This window comes from Leptonychotes weddellii, chromosome 2 (assembly GCF_054177405.1).
Source record: "Leptonychotes weddellii isolate Sample4059 chromosome 2, ASM5417740v2, whole genome shotgun sequence".
NCBI classification, from domain to species: Eukaryota; Metazoa; Chordata; class Mammalia; order Carnivora; family Phocidae; genus Leptonychotes; species Leptonychotes weddellii.
Genome location: NC_138370.1, coordinates 37,246,370 through 37,269,362, shown reverse-complemented (window position 1 = coordinate 37,269,362; position 22,993 = coordinate 37,246,370). Strand labels below are relative to the sequence as shown.

At 41.6% G+C, this 22,993-nt stretch overlaps 1 long non-coding RNA gene and 1 pseudogene across 1 annotated transcript in view; both read left to right on the top strand.

The window, feature by feature from the left end:
- Window positions 1-13,829, top strand: part of LOC145718724 (uncharacterized) — a 17,682-nt gene extending 3,853 nt beyond the window's left edge. The window contains exons 2-3 of the long non-coding RNA XR_014141988.1: window positions 4,402-4,553; window positions 9,790-13,829. This is a non-coding gene — a long non-coding RNA (uncharacterized LOC145718724). The remainder of the gene's footprint in view (window positions 1-4,401; window positions 4,554-9,789) is intronic.
- On the top strand, window positions 5,731-9,783 carry LOC115943250 (small ribosomal subunit protein uS14 pseudogene; annotated as a pseudogene).
- Window positions 13,830-22,993: the final 9,164 nt, after the last annotated feature.

Genomic DNA, 22,993 nt, shown 5'->3' with positions numbered 1-22,993 from the left:
TGGGTGGCTCAGTTGGTTAAGCGACTGCCTTCAGCTCAGGTCATGATCCCAGGGTCCTGGGATCGAGTCCCGCATCGGGCTCCCTGCTCTGCGGGGAGCCTGCTTCTCCCTCTCCCACTCCCCCTGCTTGTGTTCCCTCTCTCGCTGTGTCTCTCTCTGTCAAATAAATAAATAAAATCTTTAAAAATAAATAAATAAATAAATAAATAAATAAGATTTTATCTATTATTTAAGTAATCTCTACACCCAACATGGGGCTCGAACTCACAACCCTGAGATCAAGAGTCCCATGCTCTAGAGACTGAGCCAGCCAGGTGCCCTTCACCAATGCCTTTTTTATCATTTTTTAGAGGTCCTAGCAAAAGCAATTTGGCAAAAGAAAGAAAGAAAGAAAACTGGAAAGGTTGGAAATTTGATGAGATGAAAGTATCACTGTTTGTAGAATATTTTTTTCTCACAGAAAATTTCAAGATCAACTAAGAAACTCTTAATAAGCAGGAACTGTCTCCAGAAATGAAGACCATCTGGAGCAGAGGAAGTGGGAATGCTAACAGAAGGGCAGAGAAAGGCAGGGGTGGGGAAGCTGGAGAGAAAGGGTGAACCTAGAAAGGAAAGTGTGGAGGTGAAGGGGCCAGAGGAATAAAGGACCCAGAAAACCAACCCTAGACCCTGCTCTACCTGATTGGCCTCCATGTGTACCATCCCCTGTTGTGCAGGGTCCCCACCCCAGCCCCAATCTCTGAAGCTGTTTGTTGTCCTTCGGTTCCTAGGAGACCACTTGTCAGGCCTGCTAGAGTTCTAGCTCCCTTCTTAAAGGGCCAGAGTAACAGGAACCCAGATGGGGAATAAGGGTTGGGGGGTAGTCTCACTGGTGGGCTTCGGGGAGCAGGCCCGTCCTCATCTCAGCCTCCAAGCTCCTGCCGGGGACTCCTTACCAGGACCGACTGCTGAGGTTTGCACAGCCACCCAAACCCAGACCAGTTTTCCCCAGTTCAAGTGCCACTCACAGCAGACCCTATTGCTGCCGGTGGGACTTACAGGACAGGAGGAAAGAATGAATGTTAAGGCTTTGGGCTTTGTAATGGCATAGGACGTGCCCATGCTTAAAAGTTCAGTGAAAGAACATGGCACAAAATTGATGTCCTCGATTTAAAAAAAGACAACAGAAAAAAAATATGGAAAGAAAACATACTACAATGTGGGCAGTGGTTGTCCCTGGGTGGTTTTATTATGGGTTGTTTTCTTCTCTAGACTCCTGCACCTTTCACGCAAATTTTCTAAAATATATCTATAGAATATGTGCATTTCCATAATATATGTATAAACATATGCTATTTTTATAAGCAGAGAAAAGACACTTATTTTTCTATCTTCCCAACCATTCAAAGTAATACTACATGCAAATTTAGCAAAATTTTTAAAACGTAACTGAGCAAACTTTTTTTTTTAAGATTTTATTTATTTGAGAGAGAGAGAGCACAAGCAGGGGGAGCGACAGGCAGAGTGAGAGGGAGAAGCAGGCTCCCCGCTGAGCAGGGAGCCCACTGCGGGGCTGGATCCCAGGACCCTGGGCTCATGACCTGAGCTGAAGGCAGACGCTTAACCGACTGAGCCACCCAGGCGCCCCCTGGGCACACATTTTTAAAACGACCCTCCCTTAATTGCAAAATCCACAGACTTCCAGCCCTCTCCAATGTGGCCAGCTTGGGCAGGATCTAACTTACATGAGCTAAGGCAGTGGGGAAGGCTTTGGCTCAGCATCCTCATTTACTGGGTTCCCATGGTGGGCCTGGCACTTCCCATACATTACCGCATGCCATCCCCATTGAAATCCCGAGTAGTGGTTATCACCCCCACTTTACAGACATAAAATTGGGCCTCCAGCATTCAGTAAATGGCCCACCCCATTGCTCTGCTACTAGAAAGCCAAACCGGGATTCAAGCCCAGAGTAATGGTCTCAGAGTCTGTGCTCTGTCCCCTATTCTAGTAATTTCCCAACACTTTCTAGCTGTGGAACCCTCAGTTCAAACAAATGCTACCTGTTGTGTTAGTTTGCTAGGGCTGCTAGTACAAAATACTTCAGACTGTGTGGCTTTAACACACTTTTGTTTTTTTCCCCCACAAAATTTCAGGAGCTGGAAGTCCAAGATCAAGGTGCTAGCAGGGCTGGTTTCCTCTGAGACCTCTCTCTTTGGCTTGCAGGTGGCTGGCCTCTGGCTTCTTCACGTGGTTGTCCTCTGTGCACGTGGGCCCCTGGTGTCTCTCTGTATGTCCACAACTCATCTTAGAAGGAGAGCAGCCACTTTGGATTAAGGCCTCCCCTCAAGAGCCTCATTTTCGTTTAATCACCACTTTAAGGGCCCTGTATCGAAATACAGTCACATTCTGAGGTCCTGACGGTTAGGCCTTCAGCACATGAATGTTAACATCTGGACTCTCATATGTAGATGTGACCTGTTTGGGCTCAACCTGGGCTGGGAGGCCCGGAGCCCAACTCTGCATTCAATCCCTAATACCCCTTTATGGGCTCAAGGAAGACTAATTAGGAAGTCACTCCTTTTTACAACTTTGAGAAAAGAAAATATTCAAAGAAACTCAGTAAAATAAAGCTCCACATGTGAGCCATTTCTGTGAAAAGACAGATGGAGCCATCAGCTGATTTACTATGAAGACTGCCATATTTCATCTGACATGTTCCTCACTGTCCCTCTGCACTGGCCAGAAAAAACAGATTATTTTTTTCCTTACCCAGTTCTCAAACTGCAAGGATAGAAAGCACCCTGGGAGGTAGTAAACTTTGTCCGTATATATATATATTCAAAGATGAAATATTAAGCATTTTGGTTTCATAACCAGCATATTGGATACCCGGGGAGTGGATCATTTTTAAATATTTTCCTCATCTAGGCAACAAAACTATTTTTGTAACAATCACATAGTTATCAATAATAATTATTGTCTTGATTTGTTCATTAGTTTAGCAACAATTCATATTAAAAAAGGATAAATTCCAATTTAAGGATATTCAAATTCGGTAAAATATATCATGCATGAACTAAAATTTGCACTTACCGAACAAAAATATACCAAACATTTTGTATTCTTTCAGTGTTTTAAATTTTAAACACAAGTAAAACTCCAAGTGGTCATAATTAAAATGACATAACTACTGTAACTCATGCTATTTCTTTTGTATTTACAATTGCTATGCTATCCTGGTCCACTTTGAATCTACTGTTTAAACACAGGAATATATATTATCGTAATGATTGAAGACATGAACTGCACCTAAAATAAGCTTTAAAGATTCCGAACTATTAAGAACGAACTTTCTTTTTTTTAAAAAAAAAGATTTAATTATTTATTCTAGAGAGAGTGCTTGTGCGCATGTGCCCATGGGGTCGGGGTGGGGGGGTGTGCAGGAAGCAGGGGCTGAGGGAGAGGGAGAGAGAGAATCCCAAGGAGACTCCCCACTCGGCGTAAAAGTCCATCTCATGACCCTGAGATCATGACCTGAGTGGAAATGAAGAGTCAGGCGCTCAGCTGACTGAGCCACCCAGACACCCCAAGAACTTACTTTCAAAACAAATGTGTGGCAGCCCACTGTATCACTGTGAATTCCCTGAATTATCTTCCAAGTATAGGGTTTACTGAAGATAGTACTAAATATGTTCCATCTGAAGCTTACATAAGCACAGTCTTTATTTCGAACTTAGACCAATAAATTATTTTTTCAGGAAAGTATTTATTACCCACTAGAATTGCCAGCACATGGTGATAAGAAAAAGCAGACTGGGTTTTATTGTTTTGATAATATCTGTAGAAAATGCATCCTCTTGGGCCCACACCTGGAACAGAGGGCTCCCTCTGCTGGTGGAATCAGGGTGGAGGTCAAGTTGAGAGTAGAAACAAGGAGCTTTAAGAGATGTGAAAAGGGTAGGGGCACCTGGGTGGCTCCGTTGGTTAAGCGACTGCCTTCCGCTCAGGTCATGATCCTGGAGTCCCAGGATCGAGTCCCGCATTGGGCTCCCTGCTCAGCGGGGGGTCTGCTTCTTCCTCTGACCCTCCTCCCTCTGACCCTCCTCCCTCTGACCCTCCTCCCTCTCCTGCTCCCTGTCTCTCATTCTCTCTCACAAATAAATAAATAAAATCTTTAAAAAAAAAAAAAAAGAGATGTGAAAAAGGTAGGGGCACCTCAGGGGCTCAGTCGTTAAGCGTCTGCCTTTGGCTCAGGTCATGATCCCAGGGTCCTGGAATGGAGCCCCGCATGGAGCCCTGCATGGGGATCCCTGCTCAGCGGGCAGTCAGCTTCTCTCCTCTCTCTCTCTCTGTCTCAAATAAGACAGACATGAAAGGGTAAATCAATAGAACTTGCTGGTTCTTCTCTTTCGGTTTCCAAGATACCACAGGTTTCCGGCTTCCTCCTTCCACTAGCCACTCTTCGGGTATTCTACTGGGCTCCACTTCTCCTCGTCTCCAGAAGTTAGAATGCCTCAGGGCTCTGCCTGGGATCAAGCTTCAAGTTTATTCCTCCCCTGGTTTCACCATCTCAGTAAGTGGAGCACCTTCTTGTTCAAGGCCTGTCAACCTTTATGCCTCCCTTTCCTTCCCACCTGACCCCAAGCCCTTGGGAATCTGCCGGGGGCGGGGGTGTTTGATTCCCACATACATCTGGAAACTGGCCTCTTCTGACACCCACCTCCTATCTCTGTTGTGTCCCTCCAAATTCCAAGTTGAAGTCCTAACCCTCGAAACCTCAGTATGTGACTATGATTCAGTTAAAATCAGTAGAGTGGGCCCTAATCCAATATGCTGGTGCCCTTAGAAGAGGACATTTGGACACAGACACACACTTGACTAGGTTAAGGAAATTTCCTTCTAGTCCCTAGTTTATTCATTTTATTAAATTATAAATGAGTGTGGAATTTATCACATGTATCTATTGAAGTCTTTGTGAGATATACTTTGTTAATGTGGGTAGGGCTGTCAAAAGATGCTCCTTCCTCCAGGTAGCACAGCTCCATCCCAGGGCCCACAGCCTGGCAGCAAAGCTTGAACTGAATTTCAGCCCCCTTCAAGCCATCAGCAAGATGCCCACATATAGGTCACACGCTATGAAGAGTCTGGCTCTAGGCCAAACCCTATGTGTGATGGTTCAGGCCTGACTGCAGGCAACTGTGAAGGCTTCCTTTGCCTGGCAGCCCTCAGGGGGTGGGGGTGGGAGTGGGGAAGCTGCCTTCCTAAGAGACTGGCTGCCCAGCCTATGCATTGCCATCTGGAGGCAGTTACAGTCAAGCACTCAGCTCCCTAGCCCCAGCCCAGGCACGCTCTCACATACACCTGCAATACCTACATTCCCAGCCTAGGAGTCTCCACCAGGGGATTAAGGGGGCAAGGGGAGCACCTGAGACACTGCCCAGATGCCTCGGCCTCTAGCCCTCCCCACTACCTTCCCCCTGGTGTCCAGCTCCATTAAACACAAGAGCTTTTTGTTCGGGGCTCCCTGGACAAGACAGGGAGCAAGACAATTGCCTTCCCCACTCCACCAACTCAGCTAACCTTTGCTCAATGCTGTTTCATGGAGGGAAAACAGAACTTTGGGAAGCCAGCATTCTTTCCTGTTTAGCCTCTTGCTTATACTAAGTAAATAAAGGTCTGCCTGTTAACTTCTGGTTTGGCTCCTAGTCTTAATGGACACTTTGACCTCTGGCAGCTCTGTGACAACGTACATGACTATATTTGGTGGCTTGGTGGTCAATGATGTTAGATTTTCTGATATTAAATCACCCTTGAAAAATGAGGATAAAGCAAAGCTGGTAATGCAGGAAATTTTTTTAAAGATATTTTGCTAGTAGGTTTGCTAAGATTTTTAATGGCTCATTGATTTTCAGTATTTTTCTCTTCGTTTTTCAATACTAGCATGTACAAATATAAATTGTCTCCTAAGTATCTCTTTAGCCCCATTACATGAATCTTAATATATAGAGAAAATAGCGGGGACAAATGGGGGAGCATTTCTGATGGGGGAGCATTTCCGGCAGGTTCAGGATGAGTGAGGGAGGCCGATGTGGCTACCCATTTTCTCCTTTCTAATATAATTTATTCTCTGAGACATGAGTTATTTAGGAATATTTCATAATGTCCAAATGTATGTCTTGTTTAAATTAACCCATTTCTTTTGCCTCATTGCAATCGACAGAGCAAGACGGGTCACCAGCAGCTCTACCAGAGCCATCCGAGGAAATTTGGCCAGGGTTCTTGTTTTTGCCGTGTCTGCTCAAACCAGCACGGTCTGATCCAGAAATATGGCCTCAGTATGAGCCGCCAGTGTTTCCATCAGTATGAAAAAGATAGAGGCTTCATTACGTTGGATTAAGTGAACTTCCTTGAGTGGGTCATCCAAGATATATACCTTAACTGCAGATATCCAAGACACCTACCTTAATGCCAACCCATTGTACATAAAATAAAAATATTCCCATTAAAAAAAAAATTAGGGGCGCCTGGGTGGCTCAGTTGGTTAAGCATCTGCCTTTGGCTCAGGTTATGATCCCAGAGTCCTGGGATCGAGCCCCACATCGGGCTCCCTGCTCAACGGGAAACCTGCTTCTCCCTCTCCTAGTCCCCCTGCTTGTGTTCTCTCTAATAAATAAATAAAATCTTTAAAAAAAATTAACCCATTTCTGTAGGTATCTAGCTTAATTGTATCATGATCAGAGAATATAAATATGATTCTGATCTTTTGGTCTTTTTTGTGATTTGTTTTGTGTCCTAGTAGATGGCCAGCTTTTGTAAATATTCTATATATACTTAAAAAATGAATAGTCTCGGAGTGCCTGGCTGGCTCTGTTAGAGGAGTGCATGACTCTTGATCTCAGGGTCATGAGTTCAATCCCCACACTGGGTGTAGAGATTACTTAAATAAATAAAACTTCAAAAAAATGAATAGTTTCTTTTTTAAAATTTTACTTATTTATTTGAGAGAGAGAGTATGAGTAAGGAGGAGAGGGAGAGGAAGCAGACTCCCCACTGAGCAGGGAGTCTGATGTGGGGCTCCATCAGAGGACCCTGGGATTGTGACCTGAGCTGAAGGCAGCCACTTAACTGACTGAGCCATCCAGGCGCCCCAAAAATGAATAGTTTCTAATCATTGTAAACAGAGTTGAAGATATTTCCATTAGATCAAGCATGTTGTGTGCTTCAAATCTTCCATAGCCTCTTAATTTTTGGTCTACTTGTTATATGAGTTGATCTCACTGTATTAGAATACATGTGTTAAAATCTACCACCGTAACTGTGATTTGGCAATTTCTCTTTTTAATTTCATCTTTACATGCTCTGAAACTATATTATTGGGTGCATATAAATGTAGAAAAGATATATCTTCCTGGTAAATTGTTCTTAGTATTTAACTATGACTATCTTTAACCCTAATATGTTTTTGCCCTAAAGTCTGTTTTGTTTGGTATTAAAATAGATACACCAACTTCTCTATTTTTTAATATAAAATTTTTGTGTATCATTTTTTTAAGTCTATCTCTTGCAAACAGTTCAGAAGTAGCTTTTATTATTTTAAAAAATTGGACAGTATCTTATCTGGCAGGTTCAATTCATTTACACTTATTATGATTACTGACATCTTTTTTTTACCATCTAATTTTGTACTTTTCTTTTTAAAAGATTTTATTTATTTATTTGTCAGAAAGAGAGTGAGTGAGTACACAAGCAGGGGAGCGGCATGCAGAGGGAGAAGCAGGCTTCCCGCGGAGCAGGGAGCCCAGTGTGGGACTCGATCCCAGGACCCTGGGATCCTGACCTGAGCCGAAGGCAGATGCGTAACCGAAGGCAGATGTTTAACCGACTGAGTCACCCAGGCGTCCCTGTACTTTCTATTAACCAAGACTTTCTGTGATTCTGTTTTTATTTTTTCCTATCTTCTACTGGGTTTTCCCTATTACCCTTTCTATTTTCTAATGGTTTAAACGTTATTCATTCAGGGCACCAGGCTGGCTCAGTCAGTGGCTTGCCACTCTTGATCTCAGTGTTGTGAGTTCAAGCCCCACACTGGGTGTAGAGATTACTTAAAAATAAAATCGTAAAAAAAAAAAAAGTTATTCATTCAATATCTATTCTTTTGGTGTTAGGTACTTTTTAAAAAATTGAGTTATGGGGGTGCTTGGGTGGCTCAGTCGTTGTCTACCTTCAGCTCAGGTCATGATCCCAGGGTCCTGGGATCGAGCCCCTCATTGGGCTCCCTGCCCGTCGGGAAGCCTGCTTCTCCCTCTCCCATTCCCTGTCTCTCTCTGTCAAATAAATAAATAAAATCTTTAAAAAAATAAAAATAAAAAACTGAGTTATAACATGCACATAGAAAGTGTATTCTCCAAGTTTATTCATCTTCAAGATTGCCTTGGCTACTCTTGAACCTTTGCATTTCTGTATCAAGTTTGGATTTTGCTTTTTAATTTTCACAAGCATGCACATGTGTGTGCACACATACACACACACACACCCCCTGTTGAGATTTTGATTGGATTTTCACCAAATTTAAAAGAATGGACAGACATTTTTACACTATTAAATCTTCTAATCAAAGAACGTGAATATTTTTTCATTTACTTAAGGGCTTTACATTTTTTTCTCTATTTTATAGTTTTCAGTGTAAAACAGTGGTTCTTAACTAGAAATAATTTTGCACTCTTTTTTTAATAGCAGCCCAAGCTGACTAATTTACCTCCACAACAAATACTTATCCATTCCAAAGTGTCAATAGCGCCAAGTTGAATAAGTGGTATTCAACTTATTTTATTAGATTATTTTCCCAGACAGCTTTATTTCGTTTTTTCCAGTCCTTACACTTTTTCTTTTCCTTGCCCTACTAAACTGGCTAGAACTTCCAGTGCTATGTTGAATAAGCATAATATCCCCAGGAAAGCTTTCAATATTTCCCCACTACATATGATATTCTTGGTAGGTTTATAGGTGACAGTTATCAGATTTTAAAAAACTATCCTCTATTCTTAGCTTGCTAAAGAGTCCCCCCCGCTTATTCATGAATAGGTAAATTTTATCAAGTGCATTTCCTAATTTGTCAAGATAATTATATGGTTTTTTTTTTCTTCTTGTTTCTCCCTTTCATGTGGTGAACTGATTGATTTTCAACTATTAAACTTCCCTTGGAATAAACTGCCCTTAGTTTTGATGCATTACTTTTCTTTTTTGTAATATACTTGTCAGACTTTTGTGATTAGAATGTGTTGACCTCATAAATGAGTTGGCAAGTGTTTCCTATTTTTCTATTCCTCAGTAAGAGTTTGTGTAAAACTGTTATTTCTTCTTTAAATGGTTGGAAAATTTTGCCAGTGAAGCTAGTTTGGCCTGAGGTTTTCTTTGTGAGGTTTTTAACAATGGATTCAATCTCTTCCATAGATATCAAACTATTCAGCTTTTCTACTTCTTGTTCTGTAAGTTTGGTAAGCTGCATTTTAAAAGTGTAAAGTTATTCCTAACATCTGTAGCATAACTGTATGATCTGTAGTGATGCTCTTTTAACAGCACTCCAACCAGTCTTAAAGGTTGACTTGCTTTAAGTTAACACACACCTTACTTGCTGACCTAAGGCCTCTGATAGGTAACAGAACTAATTTACTTTCTTTGACGTCCACAGACCACTGGCCTTGAGGAGTGAAAGACCAAATTTTCCCAGGCCACAGGGGCCATCAAGTCTGAAAATGTCTTGGCTTTCTGACTAGCCCAGCAATTTAACAACATATTTTTCTTTTTTTTAGGTCACACAAATGATTTTACTGACCTGGCTTTGTGCATCTGTAGACCTTGCCCTCCTCTGCAGAAAGAACAGAGTATTCCTGCACATCGTGAAATAAGAACCAGACCCTCTGGCACAACCCTGAAGCATTGAGAACATTTGTAGCTGGCATCAGCAAGTGCACGAAATCAAGAAATGTTGCAGGCTACTGCACTCCCTTTGCTGATTAACTACCCTAAACCCCTTAAAAAATCCATGAGCCAGGCAGAAACATCAGAGTTGGCTTTTGGTCAAGAGTCTGCCTTCTCCCTGGGTTGCTGGCCTCCTGAATAAAGCTCAAATTTATTTCCAATCAAAAACTCATTGGGGTGCCTGGGTGGCTCAGTCAGTTAAGCAACCGCCTTCAGCTCAGGTCATGATCAGGTCCTGGGATAGAGCCCCATGTTGGGCTCCCTGCTCAGTGGGGAGCCTGCTTCTCCCTTTCCCTCTGCCTACTGTGCTCTCTCTGTCAAGTAAATAAAATCTTAAAAACAAAAACAAAAAAATCTGTCTCTTGAGTAATGGCTTTCAAGTGATAGGCAGACGAATTTGGGTTCAGTAACATGCTGTCTTCTTTTTTTCTTAATCAGTCTTGCTAGAGATTTCTCAATATTACTCATCTTGTCAAAGAACCAGATTTTGGGTTTGATAAATTTCTTTGCTGTACATTTGTTTTCTATTTCATCAATATCTATGTTTATTTCCTTCTTCTAGTTTTTTAGGTTTGATTTATTTTTGCCTAGATTCTTTTTTTTTCTTTTTTTAAGATTTTATTTATTTATTTGACACAGAGAGAGATAGTGAGAGCAGGAACACAAGCAGGGGGAGTGCGGGAGAGGGAGAAGCAGGTTCCCCACTGAGCAGGGAGCCCGATGTGGGGCTCGATCCCAGGACTCTGGGATCATGACCAGAGCCGAAGGCAGATGCTTAACGACTGAGCCACCCAGGCACCCCTTTGCCTAGATTCTTGAGATGGAAGCTTAGACTGCTGATTTTCCAACTTTCCTTTGTTTCTGATATATGCATTTAAGGCTAAGCACTGCTGTGCTGGCACCCCACAACTTTTAATATACTGTATTTTTCATAATACTTGTACTAACTTTGTGATGTCTATAGGATCTAGATCTAGGTATGAACTATTTTTTACTTAATCTGGAATCTATTTCCTGAATTCCTATCTCTCATCAGTGCCGGAAAACACTCGCTGATTTCTCTTTGAATGTTGTCTGTTTTCCATCTTTAAACTCTCCTTCTAGACATTGAGTTAGATACATGATAGACCTTTTCTTTGTGTTCTCTCTTTCCTTCTCCTTCCACCTAGCAGAAGGTCTAGAGAACACTAGAAACCTAGTGTTTCTCTCAACTTTTCATCATTCTATTCTGCATTTGGGTAATTTCCTCAGTTCCATGTACAGTTCACTTATTCTTTTCTAAGGTATATCAGATCTGCTGTTTAGCCCACTGATTGAGATTTGGTGAATAAATGAACAAATATACTTTTATTTTTAGAAATTTTATTTCCTTTTTAAAAAATCTGCTTAGTCATTTTCACAATGTATTGTTTTCTTTTGTTTTGATTCCTTTTTATGCTTTTAAATGATTTAGTATATTTTCATTTTTATAGTTGTAAGCTGTGAACTGCTTTAGCTGAAGTTCTGGAGTCTCACCCTGCTATTCTCTGGGCTAGCTCTCATTCGTGGTGGATTGTTTCCTTGTATATTTTACAATTTGGAGCCATGAGCCCATCTTCAGCAGTTTTATCCATGCAGATTTTATACAGCCTTAAGAGTTGTCTTGCCTTTACCTCTTCCAGGTATTCATGGTATCAATATTTTTTAATTGTGCTAAAATACACATACAGGACCACTTTTTATTTCTCATCTTGTTAGCTGTAATATCACATGAAAAATGAAAAATGAAAAAATTAAACCCCAAACCAGTGTGAGCAGACCTGTGGATCTAATTTCTCAGATGATACTTTTTTTCCACCTAAGTCCAAGCTGAGATAGACATGCTTCCTTGTAATCTCCCTGTCCCAGAGGACAGCTTTTTTTCCTACCTCACCCTTTGAGGGAGGGTGTTGTACTTTGAGGGTCACAGTTTAGTAAGGGAGGCTTGTTCCCAGCCCCCGCTTGCACTGACTTTTGGACTCATCTTTATCTCTGATAACTGTGAAATTCTGTGCCCTATGTTTCCACACACCCCATCTGAAGGCAGCCATGGTGCAAGTTCATCTAGTTTTAAGTTCTCTTTTTGTTCTTGTCCCTTAAGGATTTCTTTCTTGTGACCTCAGTTATGCATCATTTTCCCCCTCTATTTATTTTGAAATATTCCAAACCCACAGAAAAATCTCACGAAGAACAAACTAGACACACACATTTACTTTTTAAATTTTTGTTAAACCATTTGAGAGTTAGTCACAGATACGATGACACTTTAACTCTAAATACTTCTGATTACAACTCCTATATAATCATGATACAATTACCATACTCAGAAAATTTAACAATGGTATAATACTTTAATATATGGTTCAATTTCCCCATTTGTTCCAATAATGTCTTTTATGACAGTCCTTTTTTCTAACCCAGTTAAAGGCCATACATGTCATTTACATGTCTTGTCTTTTTTGTGTCTTTTAAACTAGAATAGTGTATCTGCCTTTTGTCTTTCATGACATTGACATTTTAAAAGTCTAGACCAGTTGTTTTGCAGAATAACTCTGAATTTGGATTTGTCTGATTATTTTACTTTTAGTTTCAGAGTAAACATTTTTTTTTTTGTAAAGAACTGTATATAGTTAATACTGTGTCCTTATCAGTTCATCTTATCAGGAGGAACATGATGCCATTTTCTACATTTGTGGTAATGCTAAGTTTGATTATTTGATTGATATCTACCTGGTTTAGCCATTAAAAAGATACTTTCCTTCATCTGTCATTAATAAGCTAAGGGGTGATACTTTCAGACTGTGTGAATGTCCTGGGTCCCAAAAATATTTTGCTCAATAGTGTCTAAATTAGCTATTATTGCCTGAATTAGTTTTGGTGTGATTGTTGCAAAATGGTACTTGTTCTAATTCTATTATTCCTTTGATGTTTATTAGTTCTCTAAGGAGAGCTTTTCTTTCTCCCTCCTCCAGGCTTCCCCACTCAATGACTCAGTCATTATCATCACTGAAGTTAGTATCAAAATAAATTCATTAATTTTTAAATATGGTGTGTTAAAAACCATTCCTCTCATTATTCATTTTGATTCTCTGATTATTCTTGCATTCCTTCAAGCCATCCTCTGTGTCCTTTTGACATGTTCCCACTGGTTTTTGAACACTTCCTTTCTGGACTAACAAGATATTCTAGGTTCACCTTAAACTTTCCCTGACCCTGCCCTCAGACACATTTATCCAAGGATCCCTGATTCCTTTCACTGGGAAATGATATTTTAAAATTAAGATCAGACTTTCTATGTGTTCACTGCTCCTGGGATGCCACTGCGTCTAGGCCCCTGATGCTTAATTTTATGTGTCAACTTGACTGGGTCACAGGATCCCCAGATACCTGGTTAAACATTATTTCTGGCTGTGTCTGTGAAAGTGTTTCTGGAAGAAATTAAGTGAATATTTGAATCAGTGGCTAAGTTAAGTGGATTGCCCTTTCCAATGTCATTGGCGCCATCCAATCCATTGAGAGCTTCCATAGAACAAAAAAGTGGAATTTGCTCTCTGCTTGCTGACTCCTGGCACATCAATCTTTTCTTGACCTCAGTGCTTCTGTTCTCAGGCTTTCAGACCCAGACTGGTATCTACATCATTGGCTCTCCGCCCCTCAGGTCTCTGAGTCTCCAGCTTACAGATGGCAATCTTGAGACATCTCAGCCTCCGTAATTATGTGAGCCAGTATTTTATAATAAATTGAGAAAGAGAGATAGGTATCTCCTATTGATTCTGTTTCTCTGGAGAACAATGACTAATACAGGCCCTTTAAATGGACAGAGCTAAGAGTTTCTTGATTTTGTCAAAATGAGTCTATACTCATTTCTTAATTCCAATCCAACACCAGCAAACCAACAAATTCTCCCCCTTTTCCTCCCATCCCTTATTTATATATACTTTCTCTTATAGTGAGAATCCCGTTTTCCAATAATATCTAAATATTTTTTCATTTACTTGATCCTATAACCAGATATACATTTAAATTTATACTTATTTATGGAGTATTTCTAAGCATTTTTGTAGTAAGAGACACGTAGGGTAATTCTGTCTGCTCTATTGCTGGCAACCTTGAGACCCTTCGTGTATCTGAATAATATTGAGCCGCAGAGCTGACATTACTCACTCACTCACTAATTGAGGGGGAGAGTGTCATGACTACCGTCTCCAGCCAAGCTTCTGTAGGGATTATTTAGCAACTATCCATCAAAAGACTGAGAGGTTTTGTCCTTTTTTATTTTCTATTCCTTAGGCATCATGAGGAGGAAAAAATGGCACCATGGTCCTCAGGCCTCTCTTAAAGATCTCCCATAACAAGTTATGAGAGTAATCTTTTTTTAAAAGATTTTATTTATTTATTTATTTATTTATTTATTTATTTGAGAGAGAAAGAGAGCATGGGGGGAGGGGAAGGGGCAGAGGGAGAGGGAGAGTCAGGCTCCCCACTGAGCAGGGAGCCCAATGTGGGGTTCGATCCCAGGACCCTGGGATCATGACTTGAGCTGAAGGTAGAAGCCCAACCAACTGAGCCACCCAGGTGCCCAAGAGTAATCTTTTAAAAGGTAAATCAAATCATATCATCCTCTCCCAAACATAAAATCCTTTAGTGGCACCCAGTGCATTCCAATAACTTATTGCCAGGCTTTAAGTTATCTGGCCTTCTACACTGGGGCCTGGACTCAGTGAGTCAAGCCAAGCACGCACCTGACATGAGAGTGAGTTCACCTCCATAAGCATTGCGCCCTAGGTGCTTGAATTGCCTCACCTTAGTATGGCTCTAGCTCCCACACCACCACCCTCCTTCCTTGCCCATTACCTCCCAGCCACACCGACCTCTTAGTTCTCCACGACAAGTTCTTCCTTGATGCAAGAGTTTTGCAATGGCTATTCCTTCTGCCTGTGATGCTCCTCCTTTGGCTCTTCTCAGGGTGCTCTGTCTTGTCTGTGTTTAAGAACTATAGTCACATGAGATCTTTCACTATGGTGTTTTTTTTTTAAGATTTTATTTATTTATTTGACAGAGAGACAGGAAGAGAGGGAACACAAGCAGGGAAAGTGAGAGAGGGAGAAGCAGGCTTCCCGCGGAGCAGGGAGCCCGACATGGGGCTTGATCCCAAAACTCCGGGATCATGACCTGAGCTGAAGGCAGATGCTTAATAACTGAGCCACCCAGGTGCCCCACTGTGGTGATTTTTACATGGAACCCACTGGAAGTGGCTGCCTCCAAGATCCTGTCTAAGACCACAGAGGTCCCATGGATTCTGGGTGGCTCTCTGCTTCTGTGCCACAGATGGGCTGTGTGAATCTATCCTGAGACTGAAACCGTGGGGCCCTGCATCCAGTCGCCCAGGTGAAACATGCAAACCGTTTCCTCTGAAGGCTTGCCAATGACTCGGAGTGGGCATCCTCACCAATGCTAGGACCACAGACCAGCCTCTTTTTATTTCCCTAAATTTCCTCTATTCTTTCCCCACAAATATGATTCCCTCTCTCCTGCAGGACTCCTAGTAGAGTCTCCTAAGTGGAGTCACACTTTACGAGAACGAAAATCAGGTCAGTGACCAGTAGGTAACTTCTGCCCAGGCTTTTTACGACAAACCTCTTAGAGGCAAAGGAGCACAAAAGGGCCTTGTTAGCTGTACTCTATGAAAAAGATTTAGCTGTACTCAAAAACATGGTTGATGTCTCTGGGCAACACCAGGAAGTGAGGGTGGCTGAAGCGGCAAGCCAGCTGGGCTACAAGTCTGAATGCCAGCAGAGCCCCCGGGGATTTCAGTCCCTGTCGATAAGAGGGAAGCCAAGTGCCCTAGAAAAGGAGATCAAAGCCACCTAACCACATAACACCAGGGATGGAGGGAGAGCTTCCCATTTATGCAGTTATACAGAATAAAACTACATTTGACCACTTCTAGGAGTTACGGCTTATTCTGGAAGGCAAAAGACCGAAGACATTGTCTTGTGAGGGGTTCCTGGGCCAAGCTAACTGCCAGCCAACTGGGCCAGCAGCATCCCCAACATCCATAGGGCTCTCAGCTGCTCGGAGGAAAACCAGTTCTTAACTGGATGCCCTGTGGCAGGGGTGGAGGCAAATACAAAATCTCCATCCAAGGATGAGTGAGTGAACTCAGGGAGAGGGAAAGACTACCCACAAAAGAATTTCGCAAACCAAAACGCTAAAACACTTGGAAAAAAAAAGGTAAGAAAAGACTTGTCAACCAAATGCAAGAGGTCAGCCCTTGTAGATCCAGATTCAAACAAATGGTAAAAAAAAGGACGCTTTTGGTAAAGCCAGAAAATATGAATACAGATTGGATACTAGATGATAGGAGGGGTTGTTCTCACGTTCCAGGGCGTGTTTATGGTTACTGTTGTTAAAAAGGAAACCACAGGCCCAAAATAGCATCACTTGGGTTAAGGCCCCAGGTCAGTAAACCAAGATTTAATACCTAACCTAACTGCAACTTCAAACCACCATCAATGCCCCTCCCAGGAATATAAACTTCAACTGGTTAACATGGCATTTCCTGGTCAATACTTCTGTTTCCCTTCAGAGGGTAACCTTGCCTAAACCATGTATTCCTTTCTAATAAATTCTTTTCTTTTTTAATGCTCTCCCTCTGCCTTTCAAAACCTTTCTTTTGTTTAGCTCAGCTCGCCTTTACTTGCCAGATGGGATGCTGCCAGATTCATTAATTGTTGACTACAGCCAAATTACATCTTCAAATATTCTCGGATGAATTTTATTTTTTTAACAGATTTGGTGGCAGTTGTCAGATCCGAAGTATACTTCTGATGGCATTCGGGGCCAATGAGTAACAGATGTGGCGCCTTGCGAGCTCTTCTGAGTACATGGCTCCAGGGCCCTTGGTGAGTCCTACCGACATCATCGGCTTTCCAGTCCAGGGTTAGCAGGTCAGTATAGACTGACAAGAACCTCTAACTGAGCACCAATCCTTAGCATGTGGAGAACAAAGGCAAAAGGAAATGTAGATAAAATTAAATTTCCTTACAACTTGCAGCCCACTGACAAATATTTGAGACAGGCAGAGTATGACATTCCTCCAAGAACTCCTAACTGTTTTTATTATTATTATTTATTTGAGAGGGAGAGCGCATGAGAGAGAGCAGGAGGAAAGGGAGAAACAGACTCCCTGCGGAACAGGGAGCCTGACGTGGGGCTCGATCCCAGGACCCCGGGATCATGACCTGAGCCGAAGGCAGACACTTAACCGACTGAACCACCCAGGAGCCCTCCAACTGTCTTAATGCTTTGCTAGAGGCAAAAAACAACTTTAGCTTGACAATAGCCAGGTCTTGAGGATCCTGTAAGTCTTCTTTAACGTACGAAAATCCAGGGAAGCCTGCTTCTCCCTCTGCTTGTGCTCTCCTCTCTGACAAATAAATAAAATCTTAAAAAAAAAAAAGGAAAGAAAGAAAAGAAAATCCATTTGAAAGGGTACCCGGGTAGCTCAGTTAAGTTGTCTGACTCTCTCTTTTCTTTTTCTTTTTCATTATGTTCAGTTAGCCAACATATAGTACATCATGTTTTTGTTGTAGTGATTTCGGCTCAACTTTTGATTTCAGCTCAGGTCATGATCTCAGGATTGTGGGATGAGTCCTGAGCCCTGCATTGGGTTCCGTGCGCAGCGAGGAGTCGGCTTGATTCTCCCTCTGCCTCTGCCCCTCCCCCCACCCCCTCCACATCTGTGTGCGCTCTCTCTCTCTCAAATCTTAGGAAAGAAAAAAAAGAAAAGAAAAGAAAAGGAAAGGAAAGAAAAGAAAAAAGAAAAGAAAAGAAAATCCTTCTGGAAACTTCCTTTATCTCTGCCCCTCCCAACTTAAAAGCATATAATCAATTGCTCCTCACAATCCCAAGGCAGCTCTTTCTGCCCACGGGTCCCCATGCTTTAATAATTCCAACTTTCTTGCTCCAAAAATGTCTCAAGAATTCTTTCCTCACCATTTGCTCCCAGGCCCCACCTCACATCAAATCACATCACTTAGCCCTTGGTTCAGCTGGCAATTCCATGTTGGAATCCCCAGTTCCCACCTGTAGTTTGCTGGCTTAGTCCTTTCCCCTTTTCCAGTCCCCGGTCTCCATAATGCAGTCTGCCGGCCTAGTCCAGGTTAGGCATTGCTGGTGGTACGCATGGCTTCTCTTGGCCAGGCCATAATGACATCTTGGTTATTGCTGATGTGTTAACGTACACATTTGTTTGTCTTGTTTTATGTAAACAAAGTCTTAGCTACTGGGATCCTTAAAATCCAAAGAATCAGGTGCACCATCTTCCAGCACACTTGCTTATTTCACGTCTAAAAACTACAGGGCCAGGAGCTGTGAATATCTACGGAAGCGGCAAAATTTTACTAAAAACAACCTAGAATTACAATGGCCATGATGGGGAATATTCCAATGAGATAAGATCATTTAAGAAGTGCACCTGAAAGCAAGGGTTCCCAAATCAAACTGTTTTAACTGGCAGCAGAAACTTCCAAAAAATTTTCAAAATTGCAAAATAGTTTCATTGACAGATTCACTGCAAAAAGCTAAAGAAAAATTAATGTAAAAGGTGCCTAAAACAAGACTAAACAATGATGTAATTCCTACTGCTCCCCTCTTTCCTCCTTTGAGAACTCATTCTACTAATCCTGAGTTGTTTTTCCACTAAAAAGACTACACAGCCATAAGCAAAAGTCTGCCAAGTTAATGGTCTTACAGACACCCCCATATCTACCTTGAAAGGAGGGCCCTCCTATGGGCCCCTGCCAGAGTTGATAAAACGGAGGCATTTTCTGATAAACTGCTACATTATTATACTCTTTAAGAGCCAAGAGGAACATCTGATAGATACCAGAGCCTGCAGAGAGGGTCCTGGAAAAGTTGGTAGAAGCCAGTGAAGGGTGAAAGGCCCACCAGATTCAGTTCTGAATGTCTCTAGTGCCCAGGTGAGAGAGAAAAATAGTTTCACTTTGTCTCTTCCTTTCCAAATGCAAACTCATTGTTTATTGATCCTTTCTCTCCCAGGGCTAGCTCTGCCTTCTCGGGGTCTCATTTTGCATAACTGAAAGCTTGGCTTTTTCTGCCTACCAGAGAAAAGCAGGTTGTTGGTTCTTTCTTTTGGCGATCTTTGGAGTGACTCTGGATTTAGGGAAGGTAATATCCTTTGCACCCTCTTTGGGGACCCATCTTATACCCAAGGAGGGGGATGGTATTCAGTACTGCCAGAAATATTTAAAATTAAAACTATGTACCCAGAGGAAAAGAGGCAAATTGAAGATAATGTAGGTGGATATGCTGGGCCAACCTATGGTGTCATTCAAGTTATAACCCAATTCTCTGAGGAATTAAGAACAATTATCCTGATCTTAAAAACCTTTGGCGGGGGTGTGGAGGGAAGGGCTAGGTAGGCGGGGGCGCGGGGTGTGTGTGTGCGTGTGTGTGCGTGTGTGTGTCAGCTTTAAAGGCAATGCAAAATTCACCTATCCTTTACCAATCCCAAAAGTTCCCTTTATCTCAAAAAAAGACTTGTAAATTATTGACCTTAGTTACATTTTTTCTCTGTCCCTTAAAGTTGTACATCTTCTCATTCCTTTGAAATGTAAACACAGCCCACAATCACTTGAGACTTACTGGGAAGGGGGGAGGCCTTTAAAATACAAAGTGCTTAAAAGGGCTCTTGTGTCCAAAGTCTAGCACAACCTCAAGTTAAGTCCAAGAACAAAATACAAATCTTAAAAATCTTCTCCACAAATATTAGAAATTATGCATCTGTGTGTTTGTGTGTACGTCCATATATATATGTTGTAAATGTGAGATATTTTTCTACCTCCAGATGGTATTGCTAAAATTAATTCGTAAAACAGCTCTGTTTAGCTGGTTTGAAGGCAAGCGCTTGTAAGGACTGGGCATTCTAAAACCCTCAGAAAGACAGAAACTAAGCCAAATGGTTTTCCAGTTCACACGATCTGGGAAAATATTCAATATAAAAGCTAGTTGAGGGTTGATGGTTTAATTAAAACAGACATATCTTTAGAGTTATCAACATCAAATATAAGACTTTTATTCTAGGGGCGCCTGGGTGGCTCAGTTGTTAAGCGTCTGCCTTCGGCTCGGGTCTTGGTCCCAGGGTGCTGGGATTGAGCCCTGCGTCAGGCTCCCTGCTCAGCTGGAAGCCTGCTTCTCCCTCTCCCACTCCCCCTGCTTGTGTTCCCTCTCTCGCTGTGTCTCTCTCTGTCAAATAAATAAATCTTTAAAAAAAGACTTTTATTCTACATGAGTTTACCCAGCCAAATGAATTCATATTATGTCTTAAAAGATCTATCAACAAAAAAAGTAAGAGCTTAGGATAATGACTAACTTTGGCTAATGTTTAATGAAGTCCATATAGGTAATCTAAACATAGTTGTTAAGAACAAGTAAATTAAATAAATGTAAACAAGATAAAAAGTTTATTTAAACTTTTCGACAATATTTAGATCTACTTAAATTGTTTTCCCAAATCTTTTTGGTAACCTAAAGCCTTAAAGTTTTGCTAAGTGAGGTTAAATTATGAGTTAAGTTAAATTCATTAAATGTCTAGGTCATTTCCAAATAAGACAAAATACTAAAGCATTAAATACCGAACACAGGTTTGATGGAAGAAAGATACTGAGGTTCAAAGCCAATTGCCAAGAAAGAATTCTTGAGATGTCTCTGGTACAAAAAGGTGGTTTTATTAAAGCACGGGGGACAGGACCCGTCGGCAGAAAGAGCTGTTGCACTGGGGTCTTGAGGAGTGGTCCATTGTATACTTTCAAGGTGGGAGGGGGTTAGGCGTAGGTCTCTGTGGAATTTTGGAAGCAAGATTTCCAGGACCTTTAGGGGGCTAACTATTGTTAGGAAAAGGTCATTTTTTTCTGTCTAATAAAACCTTTGGCATGAGACTCTTCAGATGTATATGTGGGTCATATGCTTGGGTAATGACTGCCAACATATACCTTGGGGGTAGAAATAAAAGAAGTTTCCAAAGGAATTTTTATATGTTAAAGTAGACTTATAGGATCCTGGGGGGTCGGGATAATGTTAAGCTAAGACTGCCTTTTGCCCTTAGGAAAGTATTAACATTGAGGCAGTTCCTAGAGGAATGTCCTCTACCTGTTTCAAGAACTTGTGAATGGGCTGTAAATAGTAAGGAAATTTAATTTTTCTTTTGCCTTTGTTTCCCACATCAAGGTTTATCTACTGTTGGCTTCCCATTATAGAAAACTAAAAGATATCTGAATGTGTTAATGCTATATTGGAAAATTTAAAAAGGCATACGCTTCTAGAAATTATAGAATATATTTATAAATTTACAAATCTAAAATGCTGGTGTAACAGTCCATAATTAGTTACTACTTACTTTTCACTAAAAATTAAGATTTCTAAGAGTTAAGAATTCTAATTAGTGTATTTAAGACTACTGGAAATAATAAGGGAAACAACTATATGCAAGGAAAGTAAGATGTATGTTTTTGGTAAGAAAAGATATGAGAAATAAAAACACATTCTTGTTGAGGAAAAGAAAGTAATTTGGTCCTAAAGTGAGGCTGGTTATTTAAAGAGGAAGAACTTAGGACAAAATCTAAATGTTAAAAAAAAAAAAGTTGTAGAAGGTTTGTGGATAAAGAGTCTTTGGAAAGAAATTTCAATATGTCACTGGCTTTTATGCAAAGGTAGTAGCAGGATCTATGAAGATTGTGGCATATGTGGAAAAGTCCGTTCTGCTTCTGCTAAAATGGCCCCCCATGGCCAGACCTTTGCCATAACATGGGAATGGTCTGCTCCTGAGTCAGAGAAATTAAGGTGGGTAAACAATGGCTATAAATTAGACGGACAGTCAGGGTATGAGAACCCAAGTGGCCCCTTGGTTCTTCCCGGCTCCCTGACAATCTCCATTTTTTGGATTTCGCATTCCTTCACTCTCCATAGTGCATTTAAGATGATTCAAACTATGAGCAGACATTCGTTGGGAAGACTTCTATAAAAGAGCAAAAACCGTCTACCAGCAATGTCTGACTTGTCAGGTCCATAATTCTGAAAAAACAAACAAACAAACAAACAAACAAAAAACCAGAGACCTCAGACCTCCTCCCTCTGAACCCTTTAAACACCTATGGCTGGGGGGCACCCTCGTGGCTTAGTTGGTTAAGTGGCTGCCTTCAGCTCAGGTCATGATCCCAGGGTCCCTGCTCAGTGGGGAGTCTGCTTCTCCCTCTCTTTCTGCCCCTCCACTCATGCTCTCATTTTCTCAAATGAATAAATTAAAAATAAATAAACAAACAAACAAACAAACAAACACCTACGGCTGGACTTCACTCAACTGCCAGTTAGTGTAGATTATTATTTTTTTTTGAGAGAGAGAGTGAGCATGTGTGAGGAAAATGGGGGGGTGAGGCCGGGGGATGGGGGGTAAGGGGAGAGGGGGAGAGAGAATCTTGGGCGTGGAACTCGATCCCACAATCCTGAGATCATGACCTGAGCTGAAATCAAGAGTCAGACACTCGGCCGTCTGAGCCACCCAGGTACCCTTGGTATACATTATTGAAAGAGGACTCTGACTACCTCCATATTGACCTCAAACTTTCTAATTGATTCAGTTCTTCTGTCCAGCTTATCTCATAACTTGGGCAAATGACCCTGAGGGCCCTGATCCCCTGATGGACACCAAGACTACCCCTCAAGCAATGACTGCCCTAAGCCAGAAAGACCCCATGTGCCTGACCCCAAGACAATGATGCACTTGGATCTTTACTGCCCACCAGCACGTACCCACCAACATTTCTCAGGTATTTTCCTTACATAAACCTGAAAGTATTTTCAGCACTTGGAAGAGTCTTCGAGACACTAATCTGCTGTCGTCCCAGTGTTGGCCTTACTGAAATAAATCCCTTTCTTGTTTCACCACCACTCACTTCCTTGCCTTTAGATTCTGTCAGTGGCAAGTGGCCAAACCTGGTC